Source organism: Nelumbo nucifera, chromosome 1 (assembly GCF_055504915.1).
Source record: "Nelumbo nucifera cultivar China Antique chromosome 1, China Antique-T2T, whole genome shotgun sequence".
NCBI lineage: Eukaryota > Viridiplantae > Streptophyta > Magnoliopsida > Proteales > Nelumbonaceae > Nelumbo > Nelumbo nucifera.
Window position 1 is genome coordinate 133,050,751 of NC_142649.1, and position 21,750 is coordinate 133,072,500.

The 21,750-nt window shown below is 47.5% G+C and overlaps 1 long non-coding RNA gene across 1 annotated transcript in view; it reads left to right on the forward strand.

Annotated features, from left to right (window-relative positions):
- Positions 1-20,065: 20,065 nt before the first annotated feature.
- LOC104591098 (uncharacterized) overlaps positions 20,066-21,750 on the forward strand; it is a 4,388-nt gene continuing 2,703 nt past the window's right edge. The window contains exon 1 of the long non-coding RNA XR_734222.3: positions 20,066-21,750. This exon is cut by the window's right edge and continues 86 nt beyond it. This is a non-coding gene — a long non-coding RNA (uncharacterized LOC104591098).

The following is a 21,750-nucleotide window of genomic DNA, read 5'->3' on the forward strand; positions in this document are numbered from 1 at the left end:
CTTTTGGCTTATCAAAAGAGCAACTTGGCTTGTTCCTTTCTTGGCTCTGCTTGGAGATTTTTAATTTTCTCCTGAACTTTATCAAAAGTTTTCTTGTTCCACTTGGATAATTCTCTTTGAAGATTCCTACACTTTTTTACTACTAATAGTTGATTGCTCCCTTCCATATTTTCCTCCCAACTTTCTTTAATTACTCTGACACAATTCTCATGTCTACTCCAGATATTCTCAAATCTGAATGGTCTCCTAGTTCTTTTAATCTCAAGGGTAGTTTCAAGCAGAAGTGAGATGTGATCCGACCCCCCAATAGTCAAGTGAATTACCCTTGCTTCCTAGAATCTATCTAGCCATTCTTCATTTTCTATAGCTAAATCCAATCTCTCCTGCACATTTCCATTCCCTTTCCTTTTATTTGTCCAAGTAAACTTAGGACCATGGCTTGGCAGCACTTTACAACCAATTGATCTCAGCAGCTTTTTATTTCTTGATATTTTAGCTCTGCTGACTTGTTTGCCACTGCATTTATCATCCCTATTGAATATTAAATTCAAGTCCCCAATACACATCCAAGGGCCTAAAGTTGAAGATTCCACTGGCTGCCATAATTGAAAGAAAACTTTTTTTTTTTCTTTTTGTTCGTCTCACCATAAAGGAAAGATACATTCCAGAGCTCTTTATCTTCCTCTATCACTTCTGCAGAAATGAATCTCTTATTTGCAAATTTTATTCTTAAACTCACACTCCCATAGAACAATCAATCCTCCAGCCAGTCCTACTGCATCCACTCCCCAACACTCTCATTTTCTCAGCCAGTTTAATTTTCTTTTACACACAAGAATATATCATTTTGTTTCCATTAAAAAGATCACATTTGGTTTTACTTTAACATAGGCTCTTTTTAGAGCACGAACTGTCAGGGGAAAGCCTATTCCCCGACAGTTCCAATTGAGAGCTAACATTGTGCCTTGGGTAGCTAAACAAGGGCAGCCACCCACACGTTATTCACAGTTTGATCAAAAATCCTATTTTTGCATTGACTTCCTGAGGGGAGTATTTTTCAGACAAGAAAATTTTGATATCTTTTCTCCACCAATTCCTCTTGCTTTTTTAAAAAATCCACAATATTCCTGAAACTTAAAATTTTTCCTATTTTCAATTTTTGACTAGCACTTATTTTTTTAAAAGACGTCCTATTCACTCCAATTTTATATAGAGATTTCTATTTAAATTTGTTTTGAAAAATAATTTTCTGTTTTTCCCCTTTTTCTTCCATTATTCTCAGCTCTTTTCCTTTTTTCTTTTCCAATGCTTGGCCTAATCTTTCAATATAGAAAACATCCCTAGATTTAACTTTACATACATGAAATAAATAACCAAAATTACCAGTAAATAAACATACCTCTGTTCTTATGATCTGTTAACTTCCTTCTGCTGTGTACTCATTGGATGTATCGTTAGTGATGTAACCGTTTATAGTCACGTATCATTTTTTCGTGATGTGTCAATTTTTTGGCTGAGTACCTCGTCATCTCGTCTGCTCCCAAGTGGCCTGTGACTCAGAGGCTGAAGTGGAGCTCCCTAGTGGCGAGCTGCTTGGTGGCGAGCTACCTAGTGGCGAATTGCCTGGTGGTGAGCTACCTAGTGGCGAACTGCCTGGTGGTGAACTATCTTGATGAGCTGCTTGGAGGTGAGCTACCTTGATGAGCTGCCTGGTGGTGAGTTACCTTGATGAGCTGCTTGGAGGTGAGCTACCTTGATGAGCTGCCTGATGGTGAGTTACCTTGATGAGCTGCTTGGTGGTGAGCTACCTTGATGAGCTGCCTGGTGGTGAGCTACCTTGATGAGCTGCTTGGTGGTGAGCTACCTTGATGAGCTTTGTTGCTCTTTTAGAGGCCTGCAAGGAACCAAATGTCAGAGGACCCGGGGTGGCTAACCCGGCGAGGTCACTCCGATGCCTAAGTTAGCACTTAGTGGAGAGATGAGAATGATATTAGAGAATGAGAGAGCTAGAGAGCAGAGGTTACCCATCCTCCTTTCACCCCTGGGGGGTGAGGTCTTTATATGTTGGAGTCCTCGTGGGTTAGGTGGAGCAGTTCCTAGATTCCTGCTGTGATGGGACCTGCTTTCGTGTTAGGTGGGGATAAAGCCACCAATTGGTAAAGTTGCCCACATTCGCCTGACTCGGGGAGTGGGTGAGCTAATATAGCCATTACAAGTCACAATCCCGTAAAATGCGGGGTACGGTGGTGAGCTCCTCGGGGTTGTCAGGTTGGCGCCTGTGTCAAGCCACCAGGTCGGTGCCTGGGACAGGCCGCCAAATCGTGCGAGGGCCAGGTCGCGCCAGGGACAGGCTGTTGGCTCGTGCCAGGGCTAGGTCGCGCCAGGGCCAGGCTGCCAGTTCGTGCGAGGGCCAGGTCGTGCCAGGGCCAGGCTGCCAGCTCGTGCCAAGGCTAGGCTGCCAGCTTGTGCCTGTGCTAGGCCGTGCCTGTGCCAGGCTACGCCTGGTGGGACACCATCAACTTAGCAAAGGCAAGTTGTTGCCAAAGTGGTCCTGGGTGTCACCTAGTTGTTCTGAGGTGCCAGGTGTCATAATGTCATTGGAGGGCCAAATCCGCCCTCATCATTTCCCCCCCCCTCCCGAGCTGAAGATAACTCGGCGAAGGGAGTAGATTTCTCCTTTTGGCCCATAATTCGACGAGCTCATAAGCACTGATTCAGTTTCTTAGGCTCTGGGAGCGACTCACAGTCCACTCCTGGATTTTACCCATGCTGAAGAGAAGATTGTCTTAAGTGGTGCTGAGGTCTCTGTGAGGTGTTGGGCTGACCAGGTGCCAGGCTGCCTGTGAGGTGTCGGGCTGACCGGGTGCCGAGCTGCCTGTGAGGTGTCGGGCTGACCGGGTGCCGAGCTGCCTGTGAGGCGTCGGGCTGACCGAGTGCCGAGCTGCCTGTGAGGCGTCGTGGTCTCTGCTAGTTCAGTACTGTAGCCCTTAGGCTTTGGGGGCAACTTATAGTCCACTTTTGTTGATTTTGCCCATGCCGACGAGGCGGCTGGGTCTTGTGAAGTATTGTAGCCTTTAGGCTTTGGGAGCTGCCTGTGAGGTGCCGGGTTGACCAGGTGCCAAGCTGACTTGTGATGTGTCGAGCTGACCAGGTGCTGAGTTGCCTGTAAGGCGTTGGGTTGACCAATTGACGAGCTGCCTGTGAGGTGTCGGGCTGACCAAGTGCCGAGCTGCCTGTGAGGTGTCAAGCTGACCAGGTGCCGAGTTGCCTGTGAGGTGCCGGGCTGACCAGGTGCCGAGCTGACCAGGTGCCGAGCTGCCTGTGAGGTGTCGGGCTGACCGGGTGCCGAGCTACTTGTGAGGTGTCGGGTTGACCGGGTGCCGAGCTACTTGTGAGGTGCCAGGCTGACCGGGTGCCGAGCTACTTGTGAGGTGTCGGGTTGACTGGGTTTCGAGCTGCCTGTGAGGCGTCGAGGTCTCTGCCAGTTCAGTACTGTAGCCCTTAGGCTCTAGGGGCAACTTATAGTCCACTCTCCTTGACTTTGCCCATGCTGAAGAGGCGACTGGGTCTTATGCAGTATTGTGGCCCATAGGCTTTAGGAAGCGACTCGTAGTCCACTCCTGAACTTTGCCCATGCCGAAGAGGCGAATGGATCTTATCCAGTATTGTGGCCCTTAGGCTTCGGGGAGCTACTCGTAGTCCACTTCTGAACTTTGCCCATGCCGAAGAAGCGAATGGGTCTTAAGTGATGAGGAAGTCTTTTATCACTCCGTCAGTTCGCGCCTAGGCCAGGTCGCGCCGAGTGGGCGCGTGTGCTAGGCCGCCAGGGCCGCGCCAGGCTGCCGGGTTGGCGCCTTAGAGCTACTTAGTCTGTTAGCTCCTTGCATAGTCTTTGAGTTCATAAAAAAAGAAAACTGTAAAGTGAGAGCTTCAGTTTCTAAAAAGTAAGGGCTTAGCTTTCTGAGAGAAGAGGACTTAGCTTTTTGTAGAATGAGAACTTAGCTTTTGTAGCGTTTCCCATAGATGACGCCAAATGATGTAACCGTTTCTGGTCACGTATCATTTTTTCGTGATTTGTCAATTTTTTGGTTGAGTACCTCGTCATCTCGTCTACTCCCAAGTGGCTTGTGACTCAGAGACTGAAGTGGAGCTCCCTGGTGGTGAGCTGCCTGGTGACAAGCTACCTAGTGGCGAAGTGCCTGGTGCCGAGCTGCCTAGTGGTGAGCTACCTGGTGGCGAACTGCCTGGTGGTGAACTACCTTGATGAGCTGCCTGGAGGTGATCTACCTTGATGAGCTGCCTGGTGGTGAGTTACCTTGATGAGCTGCCTGGTGGTGAGCTGCTTGGAGGTGAGCTACCTTGATGAGCTGCCTGGTGGTGAGCTACCTTGATGAGCTTTGTTGCTCTTTTAGAGGCCTGCAAGGAACCAAATGTTAGAGGACCTGGGGTGGCTAACCCGGCGAGGTCACTTCGATGCCTAAGTTAGCACTTAGTGGAGAGCTGAGAATGATATTAGAGAATGAGAGAACTAGAGAGCAGATGTCACCCATCCTCCTTTCGCCCCTAGGGGGTGAGGTCTTTATATACTGGGGTCCTCGTGGATTAGGTGGAGCAGTTCCTGGATTCTCACTGTGATGGGACCTGCTTTCGTGTTAGGTGGGGATAAAGCCACCAACTGGTAAGGTTGCCCATTTCCGCCTAACTCGGGGAGTGGCTGAGCTAATATAGCCGTTACAAGTCACAATCCCGTAAAATGCAGGGTACGGTGGTGAGCTCCTCGGGGTTGTCAGGTTGGCGCCTGTGTTAGGCCGCCAGGTTGGTGCCTGGGCTAGGCTGCCAGGTCGCGCCTGGGCTAGGCCACCAGCTCGTGCCAGGGCCAGGTCACGCCAAGGCCAAGCTGCCAGCTTGTGCCAGGGCCAGGTCGCGCCAGTGCCAGGCTGCCTGCTCGTGCCAGGGCCAGGTCGCGCCAGGGCCAGGCTGCCAGCTCATGCCAGGGCTAGGTCGCGCCAGGGACAGGCTGCCAGCTCGTGCCAGGGCCAGGTCGTGCCAGGGCCAGGCTGCCAGGTCACGCCTGTGCCAGGCTACTTCTAGTGGGATACCATCAACTTAGCAAAGGCAAGCTGTTGCCAAAATGGTCCCGGGTGTCAGCTATTTGTTTTGATGTGCCAGGTGTCATAATGTCATTCGAGGACCAAATCCGCCCTCATCAATTATCAATCACCATTCTTTCCTTTGGGTTGCCTTGCCTTGGCTTCCTGTTGTTGTATTCTCCACTGTTTCTGAATCTTGATCTAATTCTTGAATGGTAATTTTTTTCATCCCCTAAAATATTTTCCAATTCACTTGGTTGATCTAAAAACATCTGCTGTGTTTCTAGAACACAATCAAATGAAAGATCCTCCTTTCCTTTAATTTATTCGAATGATCGCTCCGGTTTGTATCCTCATCTCTGTCGAGTTCTAGCCTTTCTCTCTTCTTCTTTCTTCCCGGATCAACATTCGGATCCAACCCGAACCTCCTAGTTTCCTTCCCCGCTTTGCTTAGCTCTTCTCCTTTTTTTCCCAGATTTTCTATTTTTATCAGTCTTGGACTTTTCGCTACGTCAATCTCTGTTCCCACTTTGTTTTTTCCACCCCTTTTCCATCATTTTCCTTTTTCTGTCCTATCACGATCAACGGCAGTTCAGCTATCCCAAGGTCCTTTCTCGCTATCAGCTCCACATGGCTGCTTTGTCTCTTTACATTGTTGCCAGCTAGCATAGTTACAAAAGCCAAAGGTTCTTGATCAAACACCACACAAAAATAGATTTTGGTTCAAACCTGATCGTCCTTCTACCTGCAAAAACTAGATATTTGGCTCACCAAATTCCGAATTTTTGTTGGTTGATTTGACCAGGGAGAAAACCACATCGAAGCTTGGCCCATGCTGGGGGCTCGGGCACACATCTTCCATCGGAAAACCACCTTCCCTAGTGAACAATTGTCAACGAGCTTGTCTCCTCTCACCAGTTAACAGAATAAGACCACTTCCTTCCACAACTTGAGTGTCTACTCTCTGATTCAACGGCTGAGCCTTAGTAATCCCTTATAATTTATTATGGTCCTAATCTTTTTCCATACTCTGAAGCCACACATCCTTGAAAATCGCAACAACTTCCTCAGTGTCTAGAAATTTGGATTGACTGATTCAGTGTTCGCCCGCAACCATGGTCCGAAGCCTTTCACCTTGTCTCCCATTCCAATATTTTGGGTTTCCAATATTATCGTTACGTGTCCAAGGTCCAACTAAATTTGTTCCCCAAAACATTTCATAGTTCTGTTGAGTATGCCCCAATCTTCTACATTTTATACAGAAGATGGATACTGTATCGGACCCCTAACCTTCTGTGTATAGCACACACCAATGGTTTGTAGACATCCACCACCAACTTTGAGGAAGGAGCCCGGTAGCAGAGCATTCGCCACATCTTCAGTTCTACATTATTTTACTATTATAACCTCCTCTATTTCTTTACCCAAATTCTCTCGTATTGCCTTGCTCATGCATTCCGTTGGCAGATCAAGGATTCTTACCCAAGTTTTATTTTGTTGATGAAAAGCGCCTGCAGATCCATCTCCGGTTCCCATTCTTTTAATAGCAGAGGATAAGCTTTTATAAGCCAGGGCTCTTTTTCCAGAAAGGTCCGCTTATCTTCATCCAACTTAAATCTGAACCACAATATACCACTTATGAGCATCTTTACTTCATACCTCCTTTCTATCTGCATCAGATTTTTAGCTCTCTCTAGATCCCCTTTCAAGTTTAGTTTTTTATCCGCCAGAATCTTTCCAAAAACGCTCGCTTTGCACTTGGCTATCGCCATGCCCTCCTCACAAAATGGAACTCCTTCTGATTCTCTTCCTTTGTTTTGTGAAGAATCAATATCTTGATCCTCTGAACTTGATATCTTTGCAAATCCTATTTGAAATCACAGTCTCCCCTCTACTCCACGTTCGCTCCTCTCAGAGCACTTAAACCACGGCGAAAATAGTCGATGTTAAGAAATTAAACACAAACACAGTCTTTTTTTATCTGCTCTTACCTCTTCTAACCCCTTTAATTTGATGATTTTATATTCATCAAACCATCTTACTTTACTTTCTCATTTTGTCACCTATAGAGTTACTTCTGTGTTCTTTTGTATCTACATGATTTCATTATCATTTCTTACTTGTTATTTCTAGTTTTACCACTCATCCGAGTATTGGTAAATCCAAAATTGACATATGTTTTTTTAAATCCCAAGGGGCCCTTTTAATATCTTTTATTGTACAACCCTTTTTTGCCACGTGGAGTTTTTCACCTTCTTTTATTGATGGAGGGTGATTTGACCCGACCCCTTGAGACGATGATACGTGGATACGACTCAGCACAAACAATAGCTCAGCACCATAGCCTGACCGCAGCTAAATAACGAGCTCGTAGGGTAGCTTGCTATGCGACAGAATAACTCGCTATAGGGGGAACTCGCTACAACGCGAGCTCGAGGACCTCTGATCTACTGAAAGGGAATACTCCAAGTCTATCCCAGCTCACGAGCTAGGGTAATCAGCTTGCTCCAACACTTAAGCAGAAAAACTGCCCCAAAGGCAACCTTGAGAGGGGTCACCTCGAAGCACCCCTAGGAGTTCGCTATAAAGTAGCTTGCGACAAGGTAGCTCGCGTCTAAGTGACGCGATGCTTTCAGGAAGCTTCTATCTGACAAGACCGTACCCGTCAGACTGCGCCATGTTTTCTGGCTGACGGTACAGTCCCTGCCAATTCAACAGACTGGACCCACGTCTCTCGACAGATGGTGGTGTGCTTGTCCTCCCGGGATGTGTCACTCTCTCGATTGGGTAGTACCCTGCAACAGTTACCTGCGCAACCCTGGCAGATAACGGCTGCGACAGAAGCCCAGGGGCGGTTACGCCCGATTTGACAAAAACGCCCATATAAGAGCCCCTTAGTCGAAGGGGAGGGGATCTGATCTGATTTTGGATCTTGAATCATCTTACCTTACTCAAGCTTGCTCTCGAGCTGATCTGGAGCACTTAGTGATTTAGTGCGACCTACACTCTTAGCCTCTTTACACTCTTTACTATTTTCCCCAACGTTCTAACTTAAGCATCGGAGTATTCCCATCGGGCAAGTCCCCCGGAAATTCTTCACCGTCTTTTTCTCAGGTGCCGTCTGTTGCCAACAGGGAGCCAGTCAGCAGCCAGGTAGGAGTGCCCGAATTGCGCATCATCATTTGGCGTCGTCTGTGGGAAACGCTTCAAAAAGTCTTCCTCTAAGCTTTTATAGTTTCCTTTTGAAAACTCAGCATTCATGGCTTCCTCCAGCAACGCCAGACGTGGTGCCAGCCAGAACGCTTCTGGGGAGCAACCCCAACTTCCTAGTGTCTGTATTGGACAGCTCACCGTCACCCTCTCTGTGGACGGGATTCTCAGTCTGAACGTGCCTCTCACAGTGGCACCCATAGTCGCTCCACTCCCTTCCACGTGGGAGCAACCTTTGCTGAACCTTCGGTTGTGCCCCCAGTGGCCAACTTGAACCAGTTGGAAGACTTAATGCAATGCATGCGAGCCATGCAAGCTCAAATGCAACAGTTCCAGTAGTTCCAACTTTACCAACAACAAGTGTTGCATCAGGTCTCCCAATACCAGTACCAGTAGCAGTTTTCCTCCTTGCCTCAGGCCCAGCCGCCGCTTCCCCCTCGGCACCCGGCCACGAAGTAGACCAAGCCCTCCCATCGAAGCGAACGACCTCCCCGGGGAGAGGCCTCCCAGGCCCAGGATCCCGCCAAGAGCCAAGCCTCTTCCCATGGTAGGAAGGAGAGGGAAGCCACCCCCGCCTCGCAGCCTGTGGGCAGGTCGGGGGCCTCCCAGCCAACCAAGCCCGCATCGCCCCAACATTCGCAGTTCGAGCTCCCGTTCGTAGAGTACCCGTTCGAGGTCCTAGCTGTAGACTACAGGCAGGGCCCTTCGGTTCAGAGCCACCGCCAGCAGTCTGAGCCCATCGAGCTCGATGACACTGAAGCATCAAGCACCAACGCCGAGCCAGCAAAGCAGCGACAAAGATGCCGGAGAGCTCGCCGAACTACTACCCAAGTCTCTCCCGAGCTCAAAGGAAAAGAGGAGGTATTCTCAGGTGAAGTGAAAGCTACCCCTCTCCTCTCAGTTTCTTCCCCTCTATCTCCAGAACTCCTTACTGTCTCCATGCCAAGGGACTTCATGCTCCCTCCACTAGACAAGTAGGATGGATCCTTCGATCCGAATGATAATGTGGACGCCTTCTAGTCCCAGATGCACCTGGCAAGAGCCAGCGAGTCCTGCATGTGCATGGCCTTTTCCACCACCTTCAAAGGGGTAACCCGCACCTGGTACCGAAATCTCGCACCCGGTTCGATAAGAAGCTGGGCGCAGTTCGTGCAAGTTTTCACCTCCCACTTCGTCACTAGCAAGAGGTGCCCGAGAACTCAGGAAAGCCTCCTCGGCATAGTTCAAAAGGAAGGGGACTCCATTCGGTGTTACATCAAGCGGTTCAATGACGCTTGTTTGCAAATACCCGACCTGGATCCCGTAGTTCGCCTCACCGCAGCCAAGCGAGGTATCACCCACAAAGAGTTCAAGTGGCATGTAGTTGTCAATCAACCCAAAACCGTGACCGAGTTCCTCAAGATCGCGGATCAGTTCATAGGGACGGAGGAAGAGATCCACTAGAAGGGCAAGCAGGCCCTTGAGAAAAGAAAGAGGGAACCAGAGCCCCCAGCTCAGGGCGACAGCAAGAAGAAGAAGGACCAAGCTCGGGGGGCAAAGACAAATTAGCCTTTCCGAGCTCCAGCAGCGGAAAGGGACTACACACCCCTCAACACAAAGCGGGCCGAGATCCTCATGGCGATCAAGGATGCCCCGTATGTGAAGTGGTCACCTCGGTTGAAGGCCGACCCTAATGCTAGAAATAAAAATCTGTATTGTAGCTTTCATAAAGATCACAGTCATCGCACCGAAAGTTGTAAAAACCTCTGCGATGAGATAGAAGAACTGATCCGTCGTAGATATCTAAGAAATTTTGTACAAAGTAATAATAATAAAGCAGGTCGGCAAGGGAAGTAGAGTAGAGATACTCCCGAGTCCAGCAGGCAAGCGGAACAGCCGCAGAAGTAGCCCCCCGAAGAGAGACCAATTCGGGGGACCATCCACGTCATAGTTGGAGGTTCGATTGTGGCGGGCTGCACCTTAGTTGCAGCTCGCGCATCAACTCGTGAGGCCGTCAGGGAAGAGCAAAACCCCCAAAGCGGCCAAGGATGGAAGACCCCATCTTCTTCACAGAAGACGACGCATACGGGGTCCACTACCCCCATGATGACGTGCTCGTCATAAAGGTGAAGATCAACGACTTCGAAGTCAGGCGCGTCCTTGTTGACTCAGGCAGCTCAGCGGACATCCTGTTCAAAGCAGCCTTCGACCAACTTTAGCTCCAAGAGAGTGACCTGAAGCCCGCAAACACTCCCCTGGTAGGCTTCAGCGGAGAGGAAGTCAGGCCCCTGGGAAGGATTACAGTAACCGTGGAGGTCGGCACTTGGCCTTGCATAGTGAGGCTCAACCACGATTTCTTAGTGGTCGCAACCCCTCCCCGTATAACGCCATAGTAGGTCGGTCGGTTACCCATGCCTTACAGGCTGTGGTGTCCACTTACTACTTGGCCATGAAGTTCCCCACGGACTTTGGAATCGGGATAGCGCAAGGTGACCAACTTGAGTCTCGCAAGTGCTACATCGCTGCCCTCAAAGGGAAAGCCAAGGTGGCCGATGACCTCAAGCTGGAGCAACCTACGGAGCAGAGCGATGAGCAAGTTGCGCCCACCGAAGAGACTGTCTACATCCTAGCCTCGACGGAGAACCCAACCCGAATGCTCCAGAATGGTGCTTCCATTGAGGAGCCTCTGTGATCTAAACTGTTAGGCCCGTTAGACAGAAGAAACGCAACCTAGCCCTAGAGCGATGGAGGGCAATGGACGAGGAGGTCGGGAAGCTCCTTGCAGCCGATTTTATCAGGGAAGTCCATTACCCAAGCTGGGTGGCCAACCCCGTTCTGGTGAAAAAGGCTAACGGTAAATGGTGCATGTGTGTCGACTACACCGACCAGAACTGAGCTTTTCCAAAGGACTGCTTCCCACTTCCCAGGATCGACCGTCTGGTGGACGCAACCTCGGGGCATGAGCTGTTGAGCTTTCTAGACGCCTACTCGGGCTACAACCAGATCAGGATGGACCCAGCAGATGAAGAAAATACTGCCTTCATAACCGAGCTTGGCTTGTACTGCTACAAGGTCATGCCCTTTGGGCTAAAAAATGTCAAGGCAACCTTTCAAAGACTTGTAAATAAACTGTTTGAGCCAATGATTGGCCAAAAAGTAGAATGTTATGTAGACGACATGGTTGTCAAAACCCAGTTTTCATGCGACTTAATACAAGACTTGCATTTAGTCTTTGAAATTCTACGTAGATTTAATATGAAGTTGAACCCGAATAAGTGTGTCTTTGGCGTAACCTCGGGTAAATTGCTGGGATACATTGTTAACCGGCGCGGCATTGAGGCCAACCTAGACAAAATAAAGGCCATCCTATATATGAGACCACCCCGGAAAATGAAGGAAGTTCAGAGGTTGAATGGCAGAATAGCTGCTCTGAGCCGCTTCATGTCCAAGTCGGCAGACTGTTGCCTACCCTTCTTTAAGGCAATTAAAAGCAAAGGGATTGAATGGACCCAAGATTGCCAGTTCGCGTTTGACGAGCTCAAAAAGTACCTCGCTAGCCTACCGGTCTTAACCCGACCTGAAGAGGGCGATGTTTTAGAATTATACCTCTCGGCAAGTGACGAAGTGGTCAGCTCGGTACTAATAAAAGAAGTAGATCAGGTCCAACGACCTATCTACTATGTTAGTAAAGTGTTGCAGGGAGCAGAGACAAGATATCCGAAGATAGAAAAACTGGCCTATGCACTGGTTATTGCAGCTTGAAAGCTCTGTCCGTACTTTCAAGCTCATACTGTTATCGTCATCACCAACAAACCTCTGAGGCAAGTCCTACACAAGCCCAAGGTCTCTGGTCGATTGACGAAGTGGGTCGTTGAGCTCAGCGAGTACGACCTCCAATACAAGCCATGAATTGCTATTAAAGGCCCAAGCCTTAGCAGACTTCATCGTAGAGTGCACTTTCAGCTCCGAAGTTCCCAGGCCGGTTGAGCACTAGGCCTCCAGTTCGGGCGAGCCTGGAGCTCCCAGGCCGGTTGAGTCCGAGCACCGTGTGGTAGCATCTAGTGCGGCATCTCTCCTAATTAGGCCAAGCACGAATTGGGATGAGGAGTCCTGGATCCTTCATGTAGATGGCTCCTCGAACCAGTAGGGCAGCGGAGCCAGAATAGTTCTGCACAGCCCAAGTGGCACAAAACTGGAGTACGCACTGCGCTTCGAGTTTGCGGCATCCAACAATGAAGCGGAGTACGAAGCATTGATAGCCGGGCTAGCTCTAGCCAAAGAAATGAAAGCCAAGCACATTATCATCTGCAATGATTCCCAGCTCGTGGTTAATCAGGTCACAGGAGAATACGAAGCTTGCGAACCGACTATGGCTGCCTACTTAGCCAAAGTAAGAGAGGCTCTACTCAACTTCCAGTCACACTTCATCAAGCAAGTCCCGAGGTCGGAGAATGCTGAGGCCGATGCCCTGTCCCGGTTAGCCAACACCAGTGATAACACCATGAGAACCATGTACATAGAGAACCTGCCTCGGCCTAGCATTCTCGGGGGAGGGGGGACAGAGGAGGTCGTTCCTGTCAATCAAGCAGAGCCAAGCTGGATTGACCCGCTCGCGAGCTTCCTGCTACACGGGACCCTCCCTGCAGATCACAATGCCGCCAGAAGGGTAGAGCATCAGGCGGCCAAATACGTCATGATAGACGAATGACTGTACCGAAGATCCTACATGCTCCCCTACCTACACTACTTGCGACCTTTCAAAGCCGAGCTCGTAATCTGCGACACTCATGAGGGCCTATGCGGTGGACACTTGGGGGGCAGGGCCCTCGCCCAAAAAGCGCTACGACAGGGGTACTACTGGCCAACAATGAAAGCAGATGCTATTGAGCTCGTCAAAAAGTGTGACAAGTGCCAGAAGCATGCCAATATCCATCATCAGCCCACTGCCGACCTCAAGTATCTCACCAGCCCATGGCCTTTTACACAATGGGGCATCGATATACTCAGACCGTTTCCACCAGCGTCAAGCCAGAGGAAGTTCCTAGTGGTAGCAGTGGATTATTTCACCAAGTGGGTAGAAGTTGAACCTTTCGTGACGATAACAGCTCGAAACGTTCAGAACTTCTTTTGGAAGAACATAGTGTGCCGCTTCGGGTTACCTCGGGTACTGATTTTTAATAACGGTAAGCAGTTTGAGGACATTAAATTCCAGAACTGGTGCCAAGACATAAGGATCCAACAGAACTTCACTTCAGTCGCACACCCTCAAACAAACGGTCAAGCAGAGGTGACAAACAGAGCTATCCTCCATGGACTGAAGGCCCGGTTAGACCGAGCTAAAGGATTATGGGCAGACGAGCTACCCAGTGTTCTATGGGCTTACCGAACCACAAAGAAGACTGCCACAGGAGAGACTCCCTTCAACCTCACCTACGACACCAAAGCAGTCATCCCAGCTGAGATCGTGGTTCCATCGCTACGACTGGAAGCGTATGACGACAAGGCAAATGAAGATGAGCTACATACCAACCTCGACTTACTTGACGAAGTAAGGGACCTCGCATATATCAGGACCACAACTTACCAGCAAAGAGTAGCTCGGTACTATAACGCCAGGGTCAAGAAGCGGAACCTCTGCATTGGCAACCTGGTCCTTCATAAAGTTATGGTACCTGAGCCTGGCGTTGGCAAAGCTCGAACCGAATTGGGAAGGACCCTACCGAGTGAAACGGGTGCTCGGGGAAGGAACATACGGGCTCGAAACCCTTGAAGGGAAACAAGTACCTCGGGCATGGAACATTGTCAACTTAAGGCAGTATTATTCGTAACTACTAAGTGGACCACGAGTCACTCCCAGAGCCTAAGGGCCAAAATGCCGAGCTAACACGGCGTTGGCACAATAAGACCCAATCGCCTCTATGGCATGGGCGAACTACTGAGTAGACCACAAATCACTCTCAAAGCCTAAGGGCCAAAATTCTGAGCTAACACGACCTCGGTGCAATGAGACCCAGTCGCCTCCATGGCATGGGCGAACTCCAAGAGTGGACTATAAGTCACTCCCTCAGCCTAAGGGCTAAAACACCGAGCTAACTAAGACCTCGAAACGATGGAAGACTTAGCTGCTTCACCGAAGTATTAAGTATCAGAGGCGTAGGCAGCTCGGGTCTGAACCCTATGAAGCATAGCCCATCTCAGTATATTGGCTGAACCTGACGAAAATACAGTTCGGGCATACATGGTAATTACTTCGGGGTATACCATAAAAATACCTCAACTAGTAAGGGATAGCTCGGGGTAATAATTACCGAAAAATCCTATTTCAGGTATGTAGCTCTAATAATTCGAGTGATGAGATCGCTTTGGCAAAAAATAAAAGAGCACACCATACTTAGCAGAAAAAGGAAAATTTTCATTACTATTTCATAAATAAAAACCGAGCTAAAAAGCTCGGGAAAGTTCAACAAGAAGTAAAAAAGGGCACAACTTCCCAAGAAGAAGATTTTTGAAAATTGGGTTCTGGCACCCGGGAACCACCAGAAGTCAATCAGAAGAATAGAAAAATAGAAGAGCCGCCAGCCTCAAGGGTCCACCTCCTCCACCTCGTCCTCGTTCTCCGGGGAGTCAGGCTCCTCCTCCTCCACCCGGTCCGTCGTCTTGGGAGCCAGGCCCTTCATTGTGATGCCATCGAGGTTGATCCTAGAGAACTTCTTTCAGACCAACCAACGGCAGAGCTTGAATCCGGAGCGGTACGAGCTCGAGCCATACTCCACTTGGAGGTCGTGATACTCCTGGGAGTCCTTGAAGTCCCAGACCGCCTTAGCCCACTCGGCCTCCACCATGGTGTCGAAGTTCCGAGTTCGGTTCAAAAGTGTAGACTCCAAGTCTCAAACCTGCTGGCGAAAGAGATCCCTCTCCACTGCCACCCTCGACGACTTCGCCCTGTAGCGCGTGCTCTCCTCAGAAATCCTGGCGATTTGTGCCTCCTAGTCACGAGCGAGCAGCTCCTGGGCCTTGTGAGCCTTGCGAGCCTGAAGGATCTCACCTCGGGCTTGGTCGAGCTCGCCCTGGAGCTTTTGGACATTGGCCCTCTGATTGCAAGCATTGCCGGAGTGGATGTTGATCTAGAGGGCCATGGCATGGATGGCAGAGTTCACCTGCCAACAAGAGACTAAGGTTAGAAAACAGGAAAAGAAAAGAAAGAACGAGAAGAAAGAGAAAAGACCACTTACCACCATACAGTGAGAAGCGGCGAGCGTGACAAGCGCCTTGGGCTCCATCTCCCCCCACCTAGCGACCTCCTCGTGGAAGGTCGCCCTTCGGCTCTTCCGCCCAGCCATGAGGTAATCATTGACACCCTCCCAGTTCCCCACCGGGAACTGCGGGTAGGGGAATGGGCGGGAAGGCCCAGGAGGAAACAACCCTTGCCTCGGGAGCTCGCCCTCCTCTAGGCCACCTTCTCTGGCAACTCCTTCAGATGGGACCGGTGGAACCTCAGGCGGTGGAGAAACAAAGTCTGGCTCAGCAGACTCGAACTCAGTGCCCCAAGAAGTGGAAGCTTGGTCAGGACGCGACCTCTTCGCCTTACGCTTCTGGTTGCTAGAAAGAAGGCGGTGCGCGTCAACACCAGACATGATGGCTGCCAAAAAACCACAAGGTATTAGTCCAGTAAAATATATATATATATATATATATATATATATATATATATATATATATATATATATATATATATATATATATATATATATATGTGTGTGTGTGTGTGTGTGTGTGTGTGTGTGTATTTTTACAAGGCACTACACGACCTAAAAGAAAACCTACCTGGACTCAGGCCAACCTGCGCGAGCTTTTCCTCGATCAAGTAGTCTGAACAAAGAAGGCCTACTGCTGCCCAGGACAACAGCGTTTTCCGAGTTTCAAGGTCCAATTCAACCCCAGAATCCTGGATGGCAGCCCTCCAAGAAGTTGGGAAGGGCCACCCTTGGGGTTACGGACCACAAAATAGTCTCGCTTCCAGGCCAGAATCCTGTTCGGCAGCTCGTGCAAGAGCTTGAAGCCGCGGCGGGGAGAAAAGTAGTAGGAACGCCTTTCTGGAGGTGCTTCGGGAGTAGCAATCTTGATGCAGAGAATGGAAGAAAAGATATCAAGATCAAGGGGAAGACAATACTCATAGCACAGAGAAATAGTCCCAACTACATTCCGGATGGCGTTGGGATGGAGCTGGTCAATGGTGACGTTGAAATGATTCAACACCTCCACTATTAGAGGGTGCAGAGGAAGATGCAGGCCAGCCTCGAGCTGTTCCTGGAAAATCACTATGTCATTGGGACCATGCTCCCAGGGAAAGTTACCAGAGGTGAGACTATATATGAGGTCCCCGGGAAGGTTAAAGTAGTGAACTAGAGATCTAAGTCTCTCCATCGTCATAGAGGAGGGACCGAAGGTGTCGGGCTCTCTGCTCCGAGAAGTAGAAGCCACCTCGACGGAGACCTCCCGAGCCTCCGAAGCATGCTCCCAAGCTCTCCCTAAGCTCGAGGGGGCATCGTCCTGAGGATAAACGTGGTACGAATACCCAGACATGATTGATAGAATGATTAGACTCACCGGAAAAGATGAAACAGTGTGAACAGGAGAAGAGCTCGGGCATACTAGATGGATGCGCGACCTCAGAATTCGAAGACAAAGCAAGTTAGCATGAAAGAAAATGAGGCCTAGGGGGCCCTCCTATTTATAGCCACTGTGCCCCCAGATCAACGGCCCAGATTGAGACAGATATGATGGTTCGCAGTCAAGCTGACCGCACGTCTTCTGAAACCGAAATGTGACTAGCTGCACGTCTCCCATGATTGAGGTAATGACGGCTGCCCGACATCCAGAGTTAAGATCCGCTCGACGCGTTTCTCGGCATTCGAAAAGTTAGAAATCCCCTGGCTTCTGCGCGCACATTTAATATGAGCAGTCAATCAAGTTTGAACTTCAGTCAAATCCACCTGTCACATTTCATGAACTCCTCACGCTAAGGTGGCACTCTTAGCCCGAGGAGTGGGGGGCAATTGATGGAGGGTGATTTGACCCGACCCCTTGAGACGATGACACGTGGACATGACTCAGCACGAACAATAGCTCAACACCACAACCTAACCGCGGCTAAGTAACGAGCCCACAGGGTAGCTCGCTACAACGCGAGCTCGAGGACCTCTAATCTACTGAAAGGGAATACTCCAAGTCTATCCCAGCTCGCGAGCTAGGGTAATCAGCTCGCTCCAACACTTAGGCAGAAAAATTGCCCCTAAAGCAACCTTGAGAGGGGTCACCTTGAAGCACCCCTAGGAGTTCGCTATAAAGTAGCTCACGACAGGGTAGCTCACTACGCAACAGGATAGCTCGCTACAAAGTAGCTCGCGACTAAGCGACGCGATGCTTTCAAGAAGCTTCTATCTGACAAGACCGTACCCGTCAGACTGCGCCATGTCTCCTGGCTGACGGCGTAGTCCCTGTCAATTCAACAGACTGCACCCACGTCTCTCGACAGATGGTGGCGTGCCTGTCCTCCCAGGACGTGTCACTCTCCCGATTGGGTAGTACCCTGCAACGGTTACCTGTGCAGCCCTGGCAGATAACGACTGCGACAAAAGCCCAGTGGCGGTTATGCCCGATTTCACAAGAACGCCCATATAAGAGCCCCTTAGTCAAAGGGGCGGGGATCTGATCTAATTTTGGATCTTGAATCATCTTACCTTACTCAAGCTTGCTCTCGAGCTGATCTGGAGCACTTAGTGATTTAGTGTGACCTACACTCTTAGCCTCTTTACACTCTTTACTATTTTCCCCAGCGTTCTAACTTAAGCATCGGAGTATTCCCACCGGGCAAGTCCCCCGAGAATTCTTCACCGTCTTCTTCTCAGGTGCCATCTCCAATCAACAGCCAGTTAGGAGTGCCCGGATTGTGCAACATCACTTACCACATGACACTCTTTTATTCATCGAGGAGAGTGTGATGTGGCAAGAAGTGGGTAGATTTCTTTGTTACTAGACTCATCTAGCAAATATAGGTGTTCATTGGACGGTCTAGATCGTTAAACAGACCAAAACAAAATGAAATTGGCAGTTTGGTCTGGTTTGGACTTAAAACCGATCTAGTTCAATTTGGGATGATTTCAAATTTTGGTTTGAAGTTTTGGTTTAGTTTTTTGAATTTAAAAGTTAATCAAATCGCAAACCATAATATATATTAATATTAGGGGTGGCCTCGAGCTCGGCTCGTGAAAAACTTTGTTCGACTTGGTTTCAGTTGAGTTTTGAGCCGAGTTCGAGTCTAATTTATAGGCTCATTTAATAATCGAGTCGAGCTTGAGTAGCTACATATATAATAATAATAATAATAATAATAATAATAATAATAATAATAATTTATATATATATATATAATAATAACTAATTTTTTATAATTTTTATTTTTATAAAACATTTTTCTCAAGTCGAGCTCGAGCTCGAGCTCAAGCCTTATACTATTCGGCTTGGCTCGACTCGAATCCACCCATAATTAATATATAAGGTTCGATTATTATATGGAAAATATATGATATCAAAAAAATGTCTCACCAATCAACTGGAATCATAAATGTGGTAGTGAATCAGGTGTTATTTATCAAAATTCATGGGTAGGTTTTGATTGGTCAAAACACTTTTGATACCATGTCTTTCCCACATCATAGATTTTCCCTTTTAACATAGTAACCTTATATATTATATTATATATATGTTTGATAAATTGTAAATGTAATTTGAATGAATAATAGATGACACTCATTAATAATTTAACATTTTAATTTGATATTTGAATTATATTTATTATTTGTGTAAGTATGCATGTTACTTAGGCTTTCTAGTTGAGATAAAAGTCCCAAATTGAATTGAAAATCGAACCAAACTGAGTTAGAAATGATTTGGTTTGATTTAATTTATACTAAATAATTAGATTTGGTCTAAGAATTTCTGGTATAATAATTTATTGATTTGGTTTGGGATCTCTCAAAAGTGAACCATTAGGCAGCCAAACACGGAAAAAGCTTCTAGATTTCTCTGAAACCAGTGGCTATTCATTGTTTTTTTAGCGTTTGGAAATGATGCAAATAAGTGTGAATGCAAATATGTAGGGTGTAAATCAGTCCATATAAATTGCAAAGTTGGGTTAGTTTTGCACCAACAAATTTACATTCTTACCAAATAACTGTAATGGATGCAAGCACGAATTCCAATAAAGCATATGGCTTTTTTTATCAAAAGCCCACTTAAATGCAAATTTACTTTTTTTATTATCAATGTAAATATACATTAAAAAATGTATTTTCTATAATTTATTAATACATAAATATAATATTACCAAACATAGACAAAAGTGAATGAGAGTGCAAATTTATCCTAAACCGGGATTTATACTCCATTTGCATCATTTCCAAAATACAGCCTTAGCAAATGCAAGGCAACAGAGATAACAGATTTTCCATGTAAAAATTAGGATTTTTACTATCCACTCCACCTTAGAATTCATAATTTGATCATACAGTTTGGATAAGTTTAAGGGGGAAAGATTTCCGATTCAGGAAGAGATACTGTTTTTAGGGGAGCTGGGAATAAATAGTTAAATAGATTTGGGAAAATAATTTCGCAATTCTGAGATGGAGTAGACTGTAAAAAGCCTAAAAAAAAAAAACAAGTAAATAATTAAACTAGTAATTAATATTAAATGATCCCTGACCCTGAGCAACTCTCGACTCTTCGCCAATAGGGGAAGAGCACGTTTCTGTGTCTTATTCGTAGGGTTATAACCTTTGTTTTTTATTATGTAACGGCCATGATTATTGCTTCTTCCTTCCTACATCTCTCTCTCTCTCTCTGGGTTTGGAATCGATGGGATCACCGGGTTTCTTTGTGATATGTCTTCTATGGATCTCACCTGTGGAGCTTTGATGGTGTTTTACAATAACGAGATCTCTGTGTTTCGACACGGGACTGAGACAGCGAGTAAGCTTTTGGGTTCAACGCCTCATGATCAGCTCCTGATTAAGACATCTGATTCGTTTGCTGGCTTGTTGTTGTTTGCGATCAGGTTTCTTCTGTTCATGGTAGCGTTTGTTAAGGAGAGGGAGTTCCAGAGCTTCTTCGCTAAGGGGTGCGTGCTTCTTCATGTTTCCATGGCTCGAAGATCTCGCTCACGATTGGCCGAGGCAGGCCGTTGGGGATATTGTATTGGCACTTTCCTGAGTTTTCTTCCTTGTTTACTCGTGGGGGGAGAAGTATGGTTAACTTGATGCGGGGAATCATGGTTTCCTTCTGCTATCGGCACTTCTGCTGAAATGCATTGCTGAACGAAGATAAATCGATTGCTACCTCTGGTGCTTAATCGTGCTGTAGGAGATGGTGAAATTGGAGTTGGAGTCGAAATGGTGTAGAATTACTGGTTTCCTGAAGTGTGGCTCTCGGATTTGCACTGTAAGATATATCTGGTTGGGAGTTGAATCGTATGTTCTTAAACAAATTAGACACTGAGCAGAGTTCGAGTTTGGGTTAGTATGTTTGCCTGAATTCTGTTCAGAGTTTCGATGTGCTTATTTCCTTTCCCCACTTCGAACATATGTGAGAGGCTGTCTATCATTCTTCCTTGTAAATTTCCTTAGAATTAATAATAATGAAATTATCTTACCTCTTCCTCTTAGCTTTAGGTGATATGGTGCTGACTTGTGTTGTCTCTGGTTCATGTTTATCGGGTTTTGGTGATCAGTCGAATAATTTCAAATGTTAAATGTATCCAAAAGTAAAGAAAAGCGATCAGTGAGCTAAGAAGAGGGGAAGAGTACTTTGGAGATGCACTAGTGCGGCTGTGGACTATTTGGGAAGAAAGGAATGCAAAGATCTTTTGTGAGAAGGAAAGAAGTGTAGAAATAGCGAAAGGGTGTATAGTGGTAAGGTAATACATGGGTGAAAACCTTGGACTTATTTTTTCAATTTTCCTTTGATGACATATGGAGGAATTTGGGCCAGGTGGCTGCTAGTTCAACCAGAAGGAATATAACTGCTGTTTCTTGGACTCCTGAGAATGAATACTTAAAGCTTAATTTTGATCGAGGTAGCCTTGGAAATACAGGCCCATCCGTGATAGGGGGGTTTTTAGGAACAAAGATGGACAAGTGGTAGCTCTGTTTTCTGGACCAGCAGGTGTAGGTGACTCAAAAAGAGATGAGATGTTAGCGGTTGTCCAAGTTTTGCAGATAGCAAGACCGTTAAATTTGAACAGGATTGTTCTGGAAGGGGACTCCAAGATAGTAGCGGGCTGGTTACAAAACCCAGAGACGATTATTTGGAAATTCAGGGATTAGCTGAAGAAGATTAAGTCGCTCACTGCTAACCTATCAGTGATGTTTCACTGGCAGAGGATATTGGCCGACTTTCTAGCCAAGCAAGGGGTTAA